Source organism: Apaloderma vittatum, unplaced genomic scaffold (assembly GCF_000703405.1).
Source record: "Apaloderma vittatum isolate BGI_N311 unplaced genomic scaffold, ASM70340v1 scaffold8737, whole genome shotgun sequence".
Classification (NCBI taxonomy): Eukaryota; Metazoa; Chordata; class Aves; order Trogoniformes; family Trogonidae; genus Apaloderma; species Apaloderma vittatum.
The window spans coordinates 24,145-37,865 of record NW_009725712.1 but is presented as its reverse complement, the minus strand read 5'-3'; positions in this window follow the sequence as shown (position 1 = coordinate 37,865).

Sequence of the window (13,721 nt, the reverse complement as noted above, 5' to 3'; positions counted from 1 at the left end):
TTTAATTATTGGTTTGGGGTAGTTGTTTCTTCCCCTTTAGTGTGTTTGGCATTTTTTCTTTTTATTCCCGTAAGTGTGGATCCCATTCTTCCAAGTACATGCTAGCTGTTGTGTCTCTGCTGTTTGTCTCACGTTTGTACTGAAAATATCATCATTGCTTCAGCCAGGAGGTGTCTTATGATGTCCTCGGGTTTTTCATTCTTTACCTGAGACCATGCCCTTCTGCTACTGTTTTTGTTCTCTCTTCCTTTTTCAAGCCTTCCCTTACTTTGCTTTTCAGTGTTACTCTCTTTTTTTCTTTTCTTTTATTTTTTCTTTTTCCCCAACTCAATGCACATTGAGCTCTACCAAATTCTGTTCTACCTACTCATACAGTCAGGTATCTCCTTGGCATTTACCGTGCAATCTTGACCAATCTCATTGTGGTCAGTTCTCTTCCCAGTATTAAGCTCTCATGTTTTAATTCTGATTCATAGCCTCAAGATTTGCATCTTAAAGTTGCTAGTGCAATAGCTCCCCAGTGGGAAGGTACCTCATGTTTACCTTTCTTCCTCATGCATCATGCCGGTGCAAGGGCAGAATACTGAAATACCGACAAAATATATTTCAGTAGTACTGAATTATAGAGCAGAACTATGGAGCAGTGGTATGACATCTATAAATCAGTTGTTTGTAACCCAAATAAAAACTGGAAGACTATCACTTCTGTCTTTGATACGAGAGACTGCTCACAGAATTAACGTAAGAGCTGTGAAATATCAGTATTGCAAATTCCAGTAGCAGTTTATTCTAACCTTCAGTGAAAATTACATACAAACCACTGTCCATCTTGCAAGAGATACTCCTGTTTCTACATACTCATGTTTCAGCAGATATGTATATTTTCTATCCAGTTGTTTTGTCATTTATCCCTGCAATGCAGTAATATTCAGCTACTGCAGTCCAACCTGGACAAACCAGTCGTGGCAAAAGATACGGAGGTAACATTCATTTCTTCACTGTGTACAGGCTGATGAGACACAGTCAAGGTGCTTGTTAGACACTGATTCTTAACACAAACCTTCTTAATAACTCTTACGGCTTAATCTATGAACTTGTAGACAGTTTGTACATGTGTACTTGCTGACATAGTCGTGCTTTAATTTCTTGATGGTTCCTTCCTGCCCTACATGCTACAGCAATGCCCATACCTAGATTAGCAGAAAGTTGCCAAAAGTGAGGACTCTACAGAAACTGTTACATCTCTGAAATGTTGTGCCCCAAGCTGTTGAGAATCTGTTTTGTTATACGTAAAATATATCTGAAAAGATTAAAGAGAGGGAAGCAAGCAGTTCCTGTTTGATCCTTTCAAGCAGATTGTTTCAAGTAAAATTGGAACTCAATTTCATTTTACAAAATAGTGTTTTAATAGATTTTTGTCTTCTGATTCATCAGAGTTTACAGAATAAGCACAATTTCTTTCTTCCCACTGATAGTTAACAGTTTGTTACCTTGGTGTACATAGGTCCTGGAATACTGAACTGTGCTCTCACTGCAAAGTGCTTATGAACATAAATCTGTCAATAAATGTGTTGGTGTGTGTTTCACCATCTTGCTTCCTAAGGTTGTGTCACAGCTGGCTGGGTACTCCCTTGTGTTTATAGTTACTTAGTAATTTCAGATAGAGACTGTGCTGTGTTCCTGAGTGGCCACGACCTTAACTCTGTAGTTTACAGCTTGTTCTTCTTGGAGGCCTTTTAGAGTTGATGACTGGGTGAAACCTCAGACTCGATGCAGCAGTATGTGGTGGTGGTCTGTCTTGGTGCAGATGCTGTTTCCTTTTAAGCCAACCCTTTTTTCTTCTTTGTCCGTACTCATTTTTTGCTTTAGCTTTTGGTTAGTTTCTGTGTTCTCTCCCTGTTTATACATTATGTGTTTTTAATGTGGATGCATTCCATCGAACAGCTACCTCCTCTGTTAAGTTGTGAGTTCCTATGAATTTGAAACTTTGTAGATATAGTGCTTTTGGAATTGAGTAATACGTTGCAGGGAGAGGTAGCCTATTTACAGGTGAGTTAACTAGGAGACAGGAATGGACTGTTGTATTTTTATGTGTCTTATGTGGCCTTGCGAAGTTTACTTAAGTGAGTCTCTTCTTTTGCGTTTGTATTACAAGCTAAGCTTTCTTTTGTCTGTGTGAGCCCTGAGTCTCTTAGATGATTCTCCTTTATGAACCGAGGTAAGGGGAAGACCAGAAGCTTCTGTGTCCCATGTTAGCATTGGTCAGGATGATGCATATTCACGTGTCACATTACACTGTTAGTTGCGCCAGTCACATCTGTGTTTCTTTCCTGCCAACTAATAATAGTGGTGTTGCAAGAGCAAGTATCAGTTTGGGCCAGTATGCTCTGGGCCTTAAATGTGTGCTATTTTGACATATTTTTGCTATTGCTGCTAAGGAGTGTTGCTACATACAGTGGTTTTCGTGTGTTTGCTGTCATTGAGCTTTGGGCGCAGCTGGAAGAAATATAGTTTTGTCCTGGGAGGGTGCATGTGGGGAGGAGGGAGTGGTGGGAGAGTAACGGGAGCACCCAATTTACCTTTTCTGCAGCACAGGAGAAGGTCGCATTGCTGGGAAAAGTCACCTACATTCACCATTTGAGAGAGAAGACTTTGGAGGGAGCTCATGTTGAAATACTGTCAGTGTGCCATTGCATTACCTTTGCTTTCTTGACAATAGATGTTAAAGTTGTTTTAAGTAATACTGTGTTTTCTGGCTGTGAATGAGGAGCCAGGTTCAGATTTTTCTCAAACAAGTTTTTACAGGGGAATCTATGGACAAAAGTGTTTGGAGGAAACGAGTAACACTGCAAGTTATACTTGGATTGAGAGGGATGTCCGTAGAATAGTTTGTTCGTTGAGGTAGAGGATGTTGGTTTATGTGATGACAACAAAAACCTGCTCTTAGAAGTTGGTGCTCTTGTAATGGGTGCCCTTTCACTTTCAGATGTTCCCTTCTTTCTTTAAAAGACCCTCAGTCAAGGAAGTAAGGGCAGTGCCGTACTGGGAACTCACTTCATCACAGGCAGTTAGAAATAAATTAAAGTTGGAATAAAAGTTTAAATTACAGGAAGCAGTTTTTCAGCTGTAGGTATCGTAGCAGCTTGCTGGTTTTCAAATAGCCAAGCTAGGCAGTGAGTCACCCCACATGGAGGGGCTTCCCAAGTTACTGGCTTTTCAGAAACTTCTGGCTGCTAAGCAGCTTAGTTTTCTTTCTTTCTCTTCCTCAGTTTTATGTCTATCATTGTATAATAGAATAATTGGGTTTAGAATTCAGAGTTTAACTTTCTAGTTATAAGTAAGACTGATTTTTTTTTTTTTTAAAATTTTTTTTTTCCTGGTATGGTGTGATAATTTCCTATTGCTAAGATTGAAGGAGGCTTAGAAAAAGGCCTTCTCTACAGGTAATGTAACAACTGGAAGTGCCACATAATAGTTTATTGTTATATATATGGGAATTAGAGAAATGTATTGTATTTCTTTTGATAAAGATACCTTCTGCAGTATACTTGTGTATTTTTCACAACTTCTGCTAAATATATGTGGCTGTTGTGAGTGTTCCCAGAGGAAAATATTTCAATCCATTATGATGTGAAAAATTCTGTAGGTTTTGCACTGTGATGTCTTTTGATGTTATATTGTGAAGTATATCAGTGTTTCCTCTTGAGTATTTCTGGTTGTTTTCCTTTTTGAAAATACAGCAAATGCTGATGCTCTTCTAGCTCTTACTTAACTCAGCTGTAAATATTTAGTTATTTGTAACCTTGAAGTTCTTTATACATTATCATTGCTTTTGGTGATCGGCATGCTAGATTGGTTCATGTAACCTTGTAATTACTGGTAGTTTGTAGTGAGTACAGGGTTTTTTGAACATGATGTCATCTTTTTAGCTATGCTGATGTGTACAAATGTTTACCAGTTTGTGCTGTTATTTACTAGTCTCTGCTATTCCCAAACTTTTTATACAAAAACTCCTAAAAGTTTTTGTGTTCTCTTCCTCTTGGCCTCACAGTGTCACAACGGTTTCTCATGATTGCTCATATCACTGAAAATGTTTCTTACATTTAGCTTCATCTTCTTTAATCTGAAAAGTCTTTTTTTTCTTGCTAATTGACACCTATCCCAAGTAAAATTAAAATACTTAGAAATCTGAATGCTTTGTTTGGATCAGTTAAGTGAATATGATTAAATTGTAAGAAGTAGCTCATCAAGTATAATCTTATCAACTGCATACAAGGCTCTCTGTTGAAAAAGGAAAAAACAGAAACCCAGTTTTCATTTGCAATAGCAGCGCTCTGATTTTCATTAAAGAAATTATGTTTTACTCTCTTTTGTTTAAACTCAGGATTAATTTCTATGGTTACAGCAGATATAAATTTAAAGATTGCTTTTAAAAGGGATTGTTTATTCAGAAGAGGACTGACAGTCTCTCCTTAAGAGAAGCTATTACTTAATTTTATTTTTCTAAGTTTAAATGCTTAAAAAATATTTGTAACGATACCCCAAAGGCATCATAAAAATGTAAAAATAATTATACTCAAAAATTACCAAAATTACAGGAAATGGACTTTAAAAAAAAACTTACTGAGATTCATGGCTGAGAAAAAGTGACAAAGGAAAAGTGCCTTACTTCACAATTTAAATTCTTGTCAGGAGTTTCTGCTCTCAGTGATTAAAAATACACTTTTGAATTGTCAGCATTATTCAGATATGAAAGAATAGCATTGATTTCCCTTTTAATTACAGCTAAAGCTTACTGCTCCCAAATTCTGCAAGCACTTTCTCAGGAGAAGTTTCTACGTGACTGTCTACTAGAATTTTTTTTCAAGCAGAAATTATTCTCCCCTGTGGTTGGGGAGAATCATTTTGTTTCATGGGCCAAACCAGTTAGCAAATAGATTAAAGCCAACTTAAATAGCATTTTGTGGTATATAAATGCGGGGGTCCAGAGACACTTTTTCATGCCACATTGTACGTTACCTTGGGAAGCGAATGGTCTCTTGGTAATTAATGTAATAAAAATAGGACAGAGTGATGTACTCTAAAGAAAGGGATTTTTCTCAGACATTATGTCTGGACTTCAGTTATGTCAGAAGATTCTAGAGTTGGGGACAAAGTAAGGTGCTTCATTCTCAGTGATGCTTTCAGGCCAGCTTGTGCTTCAGTGAGCTTCTAGCGCTCAAGCCCTTGCTGTAGAGTTGAAAACTTTTCATGATTTACTTTAATTACCATTTTATAAGACATATCGATTTCTTAGAAGCAGGAACAGTAGTTTGCTCAGAAAACACAGCAAAACAATTCATTTGCAGTGGAGTGGCACGGAAGAGATCGGTGTGCCTGACCGAGAAACTCTGTGTAGGTTTACCCAAGATGTGAGTAGCCTCTCCCAGCAAGTTGCTCCGCATCACCCGTGTTGGGACTTACAGTGACCAGGGCCCAGGAAGCTCCTAAAATTTAGGGCAGATGATCCACATCTTGAGGTTTCCTGTTAAATGGAGGCAGGGAAGGGAAGAGCACTTCATCTTGAATTTTCTGCTAATATGATATAGCACTTTGGTTAAAGTCTTAATGTGTACAGAATTAGCTTTTTTTCTGGTATATTCATTAATTTGCTTTTCTGTGTGATCTGTACATGTTTTTTGATGAGGAATTATAAACTTCTGATTTCCGACTGGGCTTTTCCTTGGTCCAGTCCAGTGTTTTAATGTGGGAGAAACTTACTTGGCATAAATGCTAGAGCAACCCCTAAAGTAATGTTTCATCTGCGTAATGTCAATGTTGAAACATGGTGAAAGGATTTTTGCGCTGAGGCTGAAAATCCAGAAAAATACTTGAACACCGAAGCCGTGTCGTGCTTGTCCCCCTGAGCCATATTTGACAGCGCAGTAGGATTTCGAGACAAAGTGCTGTGCTGCATCACCATATAGGTGCAGTAGCGTAAATACACCTAAAATGTGGGATCCTGAACGCGAAGGGCCTGGCAGAGGAGCGCGGGGCTGAGGGGGGCTCCGGGCTGGCGGCTGCTTCAGCAGAGCCAGTTGGCACAGCCCGTGCCACCGGCTTCGCTGCTCCGGGGCCCTGGGGCGGCTTTTGCTGAAACAGATCCCATTTCGTCCCAAAGTGAAGCACGTGTGGCTCTCTCTGCGTTACAGAAACTCGGATTCTGAATTTCATAGTGATGGTCAGAGTAACCTTCTATTACTGTTAAATGAGACTGGAAATCCATATTGTAAAACAGCTTTGAGACAAGAAAACATAGTACTAAATGAGTTCAGACTGTGAGAACAGGGGACAAGAAAAATATCTCTTTCAGAAAAACATAAGCAAAGTTGAATACAATTACTGAAAGGTTGTAAATTGAGCGTTTTGAACAGCAATGGTAAAGGCCAATTATTGCAAATATGTATTTTGACCAATTTACTTTTATCTCTCAACCGAGACATTCCCCACAATTGTTGTGGGGGTTTATATTTTAGTCAATGGGGTTTTGGATGACTGTGTAAAAATATAAATGCTAAGAAAGTTATGATTAGAGTTGGACAATAAACAAAAAAAACGGAAATAGTAAGTTTTATTAAAGACAGATGTGCCTTTTTTTTTTTTTTGGTGAAAGTATTTGTTGCTACAGAGGAAAAATGAAGACTGGTTACTAAAAACATTTAGCATGATGTTACATTGTAGAAAGCCTGTTTTTTTTATTTTTTTTTCTGAAGGGCCCTTCGTGTTCCTCTTGTCTCTATGGACAACTTTCAGAATATTTAAATGTGCTTTTGTACAAGCAGGTATCAAACCAGCATGTTCCCACAAGACCTGAGAAAGCAGCAACAAAATCAGCACAGATCTCTTTATCTTAAATTCTATATGAATTGCAGTTTTCTTTTTCAGGATTTAAGTTAAGTGTTTATAAATAACTATCCTACAAAGTAATAATTTTTTTTCTGTGTTTATAAATGCCTGAAATGCAAAGCATTAAAGTAGTTATAAGAATACACAATACACTTTAGGGTGGTTTCAATTTAAAAATTCAGCAGCTTCAAAATTTCTGTACAGTTCGAGTTTGCTGTACCATACACATTTTTAAAACATGCAGCAACCCCACCCCTAAATAACAGCCCAGTAAAACTTCAGTCCACTGATACTGGGTACTTTCAGTCTCTTAATGTCATCCATGGAAAACTGGAGCTTTTGAGCTCTTAGGTTTTAATTTTGTGTTACTCTTACTAGAAGTCTTGAATGAAAAATTGTTTACAGTTGTGTTGCAAAATTCCCAAAGTAATCTCTTCATCATGCACTTGACCAAATCTTTTACCAATTCTGGATTATTTTTAAGGAAAGCTTGGTAAAAAGAAATGTGAGGCTTTTAGTCTGATAGTGCATTGTTTACTGCCAGTTTTTCTATTTTATATGATAAACAGTGAATTAAAAAAACCCAGACAAAATAGCCTTTAAAGTGCACTGCGTATCTGCATTTGTTTAAGTATTACAAAAGTGAACTGACAGTACTAAAAGTCAATGAGAGAGAATTTTTGAGCCATAGTCAGTGTATATAAATATATGTCAAGTAAAGCAGGAATTAAAACCCAAAAAGTATTTCCTTTGAAAGAAAACTTTTTTGTTTTCTGTGCAAGATTGCTTTTTTGGTTTTTCCTTTTTACCAGTTTGATATTAACCAAAAAGAAGCATTTTCTGCTCCAGACCGGGTGTTAGGAAATCGGCTTTTCTTCTTACTACAGTTTAGAGGTTTATTAATCAATTTGCTAAATATCATTAAATACTGTCTGCGGTATTCTGCAAACAGATTTTTCTATCTTCCAATATCCCATAATAGCTAATGCAAATTTTTGCAGTGATTCCTTAAAAATTTTACTTTGGTTTTATTAAAAGATACTAGGTTGTTTGAAATTAGAAAAATACTGGTAGTATTATGTGTTTAATTTTTTTAATCGTTTTTGAAGTTTTGTACCATCTTTACCTCAAAGAGTCAAAAAGCCTCAGCCTTCAAACAGTGAATTTTTTTAATTCAAGTAACTATTTCAAGTAACTAATTTAATTCAAATAACTTATCCTGTGTGCTGCACATCTTATTAATGCGGCTCTTCCATTCCTGGTTACGCTAATTGCTTTGCTCTGAATGCACGCCTGCTAATGAAGTGAAATTAAAATGTTTCCCTCCCTGTTGCTGCTGCTGTAACATCTGGGCTGATGTAAAGCAGAAACTGCACCAAGGCACAATTTCGGTGCGATTAGGGGTAGCCAGGCTGGCTGGCTGCTCCCTCCCGCTCCCCGCGCCCAGCAGCGGGCCACCCCCACGCCACAGGTCAGGTAGGATTTACTCTTTTGGGGTTTCGGGTTACGAGAGCAATTGATCTGCGTGACCTGGTTGAGCAACTTTCCCGTTTGCTGGGGAAACCTAAACCAAATGTAGCCCCTCAGGAGCCCGAGGAGCGGGAAGCCGGCGGGTGGCGTTGGGCCGCAGGCAGGGCTCCGCCGCCGCCGCTCTGGTAGGACAGCGCCGCCCCGTGGCCGACTAGAAAGTCCCCGCCCCGCCTTGAAAGAATCGTTTTCTCGCTGTTAAATTCGGAGGTGAAGCTCTGTGTTTAATCTTTGGTTTAATTTCATTGGCTTAATCTTTGTTGCGTGTCACTGTATCAAGGAATGACATACTTTTGTCTTTTGAAGATTGCAGTTTCTGAAATGTAGAGTCGGGGTAATAGTATTTTTAAAACAAAATCTTAACTGTTCTTAGGCAACATCCTGTGGGAGCCTGTGTGAATTCAATGGGCTGACAGCGCATAAAATATAACCTAGAAGGAAGCTGTGTGGGACCTGGCCTTTCATGTGCTGTATCTTTTTTTAAAAGTTCATAACTCTGTCTAATCAGAGGTAGTTTGCAGTGGAAGCTTTTCCACAGGAGTCATTTCTGTATCAAAACTTTTCTAACTAATCTTTCCCAACTGTAGTAGTTTAGGTAAGAACCCAAGCTCGTTATTTTAAAATGTATTTAATATAAGTAGACTTTTTGTTTACAGTATCTATTCTGTTTGGGTTTTATGCCAGAGTTCTGAAAATGCTTGCCTTCATTACAGGCACTAACCACGGAAAATATTTTTTGTTTTCTTTTGATTATTGTAGCTACTAGTACTGACACTGTGTACGATTTTTTTTTGTCAGAAACATGCAGTCCTTTTACATCACCAAATTTTTTACTGAAATTCTTAATTTCTTCAGAAATAGGCAGTGGCTATGTTGGATTGACTGCATGTTTGGAAACAAAAACATGATAGATGTCTAGTTATTAATATTGTAAGTAATCTTAATTTTTCTGCTCTTAAGAGCAGAATGTGGTCAATTCATGATTCTCTAGATGAAGTCTATTTAGGTTAAGACATTTGAAGATCAGTCCTTTTGATCATATTGAAAAATTAAATGTAAAACTTTTTTTAAATGGTTAATATAATGCTTCCATCAGCAATGCTTGTCAGTGCTGCTGTTTTTTTAACCAGCAGTAAATGCCTCATTTCTTACAACTTTTGCAAGACCCTTTCTATTATGTTTTGCTTTTAAGTATTTTTAAAGTTTCCTTTAACAAAGTACATCTTTTAAGAATTCAGAGTGGCAATATAGCGCGAAGTGTAACAGTCAATTTTATATGGCAGTAAATACTCGCTTATTGTTCTGGTAGCGTTTTATCAAGCCTAGTATTCTAAGTTTGTTCAATGAAAATAACTATTCAGCGCTGTCGAATTCTCTCTACAATATGTCACGGGAACCTACTCCAATCATTTTAATCGTAAACAATGCTGCTGCTTCTTGCAGTGGGTTAAACGTATGCAAATTGGAACCCACTGTTTCATGAGTGATCAATTCTTTGTTGGGAGTGGAAAGAAATGTTGTACGTATTGCTAAGATACTGGAGGAAGCACAGTGAGCGTCTTCGTTCGAAAGTATATGCATCTTTTGAAGATGCTGCTTTGGAGGGAATGCTCTTCTGTTTCTCTTCTTATTTAAAAAAATATAGCCTGCTCTAAAGTGGTAGGAAAAATCTCTAAAGAGAGGAACATCTAGCATTTCTAGTGAAGGCCCCCGGTATAAATAGAGCTGTGCATGCCACCTGTGGTAGCAGATGGCAGCCATTCACAGCTTCCTTTTGTAAGACCTGCATTATATGCTCTATTTGCTTTTATGTTTTAATAAGAGTTGTTTAAAAAACATCTACAGTAGCAAAAAACCCCACAGATACATGCATCAAATAGGTAGTTTACAATGAAGATGGACTTTTAAAAGTGCAAAGTAGAGCCTAAAGTAACTTTTAAAAGTTACATTGCAGGCTTTAAGGTGGATTTTATAGAGTGTTTTTGCTTGCGTGATGCTGATGCATTTGTGGCCACACTGCTGGTGCTTCACTGTAGAGAGACTCAGTTGTTTTTTCATGATTGGAACTGCACTTGGGAGTTTTTATATAATGTCTGGAGCCTCCAGATTCATACCTGAGTTTAGGAATTTCTGTCAGGTTTCTCAAGTTGTAACTAAATACACCTCCTTTCCTGGTATATGTGTCTTTTAGGAAGTTCGCTACTGGTGCTATCCAGCTGCTGCTCTCCTTTGTGCTGATACAGGTATTTGTGGAGCTGAAGTGAAAGAAACTGATTCCTTGTATTTGGCCTTAAGCATTAGTAACTCCAGTTTGCAGAAGAGGAATTTAAAAAAAATAGTCATTTCCATGTTTTGATGTGTTGGATTGACGGTCAAGGGAGTGCCAGTGGGAATGGGAAGAGGGAGAGCCTGGAGTTTCATAAATGGTCTTTATTGTCAGGGAGAACCTAACCCTCCATTATTCTGATGGTGATCAGAGGCTCAAGAACATACTGTTAGTATAACAATATAGCTGGTCTTGGCAAAATTGGGAGAAAAGGTAATTTTTACCCCATGGTTCTTAGGAAAATGCCAGCTATATCTGGAAATTCAGTTGGATTCTTCTCTACATTGATAGGTTTAGTCATAATTTAGTGCAAGAGTACTGCAACTATGAAGGGTGTTTCTATAAGCCCTCCTATCCCTTCAGGGCAAAAAAAGGAAATAATTTAAGCATTTGAAGGAGAGACTTATTTCTCCACTCCAGACTTTCAGAGAAAAAAGCTAAGTTTCAAAGACAGAGAATGGGAACCATGACAAGAGGCCAATACTTATATGTGTTTATGCTTCGTTTTCAAATTGCTTTCATCTATCCTTTGAGGATTGTGTCAACTGGTGGTGTAGTTGTTTTGCAAATAGGCAAACAGAGCAAATAGGAACTTGTGGTTATGATGGAAGCGTAGATGGACTATGGGAATGGAAAAAAGGCTATGCTGAAATGCAAGTGGGATTTAAAATTGTTCTAGGTCTACTTGAAAAATGAATTAGAGAAAATACCAAAAAAATACCCTAAAGGCAGTAAAAAGCAGGAGAGGAGAGAAAGACCAACTGGCCAAGGAAACGGTTGCAGAGGAAAACATTCTGCAGAGATAAAATCAGATTTGACAAAATTCACAATGAGTTAGCTAACAGGATTAAAAAAAACCCCAAACTTCAAGTATTCTTTAGCTATGTAAATTAAAAGAGAATTAACAAAAAAGTGGATTTATCATGCAGCTGTGGTATAAGTTAAGAATAGCCATGTAGGGGAAAAGCAAAATATGTCCAGAGCACAGAACTGGAAATCTGCACAGAATCTTAGAGCTTTAATACAGTTGAATTATGGTTGTCAGATAATCTCTGAATTGAGTTCAGACACAGTGGATTTGAGAAATCTCATGTTCTGAAGGCAGCTATTTTTAATGATAATATGTTGAATTGAAGGTGCTACCATTTGATCAGAGGGAAGCAAATTTAATGTCTATGGTTAAGTCAGCAGAGGGAGACTGACAGTGGCTTCAGCAGGGCCTGACCCAGAAGTGGTCCAGGCTTGAGAAAAGATTTTAAAGGTAAAAAGATAAATAGAAAGTAAGATAGAGTGCAATATAATTTACTATCTTACTAAAAACAGAATGTGCCCAAGCAATTTGATGCTTTTAGAAAAGATGACCTGATGTCTGGTGGTTGTGTCTGGAAAAGGCAAATATGAAGTCTAGAGGAGATTAGCAGAGAAAATATTAACTGAATAAGATTGATAAGCAGAAGCAGCGCTGTGTTTAAAAAAGTGTTGGCCTGAAGAGAGGTTAGTAGTGGAATTACTTTTTGTATTCCTCGAAGTAAGAACAGTGTGAAACAAGATGAAGTTTAAAATCAATCCAAGAGTAAGATGGATCAGTAAAACTTACCGATGAGAGAATGCTGAGAAGGAGGAGCATGGTATGTTACAGCAAGTGCTGAATGACTCTGAGGTCTGGAATTTTGGGGTGAAGAAAGAGATCCAGCGTTAGAATATGTATTTAGAGACCAAAACAAAGGAAAAGCTCAGAAGTAATGAATGAAAATGGTGGGAGAAGAGATTTTTCTGATGAGTTACAAAGTAGCTAACACTACTGAATGCTCTCCTAGTCCTCTGCCTTGGAAAAGGATGGATACAAACTGATGCAAATACAAAGAAAAGTTACAGGTTAGGTGACTTCAGAAATGTCTTGTGAGAAGAAGCTAAAAGCTTGAGGTCATCTGGGGCCACAGAAGTTAGAGGGAGATAACATTGTTAATGGTAAACTCAAACACATGTTTTACATGCATGCTCTTTTAAGGGAAAAGACTGTTTTTGGAGCAAGAACAGAAGGATAGAAGTTGGTAATCAATATATCTGCAAATTTGGCATTTCTTATTCATGATAAGAACAGTAGGATTCTAGTAAACCTTTCAGCTGTAACAGGGAGATGCTTTATTACCTTGAGGCTGGAGCTTTATAATTTTGTAAGAAATGTGTGGTGTGCCTCTGATAACCCCAGAATAATTACAGGTTAATGACCTTGGAGTTGTTTTCAAGATTTGTATTTGTATAATCAAGGATATTCTGTGTCTGCAGAAGATTAAGCATTTTACCAGGAAAACCAAAACAGAACAAAACACTTTTTCATATATGTATAAATAATTCACATTCTCTTTAATGCTAGGGAGACTTTATTTTTCATTAAAATTGTTTAATTTTGTTGGTGTGGTAATGACAAATTAAATTCAATACTGCCAGTCATACACAGGAAGAAAAGGCAAAAGACAAATAGCAGTGCGGGATCACAGAAGATGCTGTTAGAACTTGAGGGAAAGTAGAAAAACAAGTCTCACTTCTGATGCAAATCTTGGGAACTAAGAGCTTGATGTGAGTATGGGCATAATGGTGTCATTCTAAATTCGTGAAAATAGCTTTACAAATGAAGGAAAGGCAAAGTGGGGTCAGTGCAATTCAAACACACGATGACAATTTTAGCCTAAATAGAATGCTCTTTGTGACTAGATGAATTAATTACTGTAAGACAGTGTTCTTGCTTGTCATTCTGATTCTTTCTGCTTGTTAATCACTCCTAAATTGTAGCTGTTGCAGTAATATTAAGATTTATTACTTATAAAAATTTTCTGATCTATTCTCTAGTTCAGCGTTTGTTGATGTATTAATGTGTATTGAGATGTGTTTCTTACTTTACATTTCTACTCTTTGTCCTCTATAGTACTTTCTTTCTGCCTATTAAGTAGTATTGTTCTACTGAAACACTGTATGAGTGTTTTAT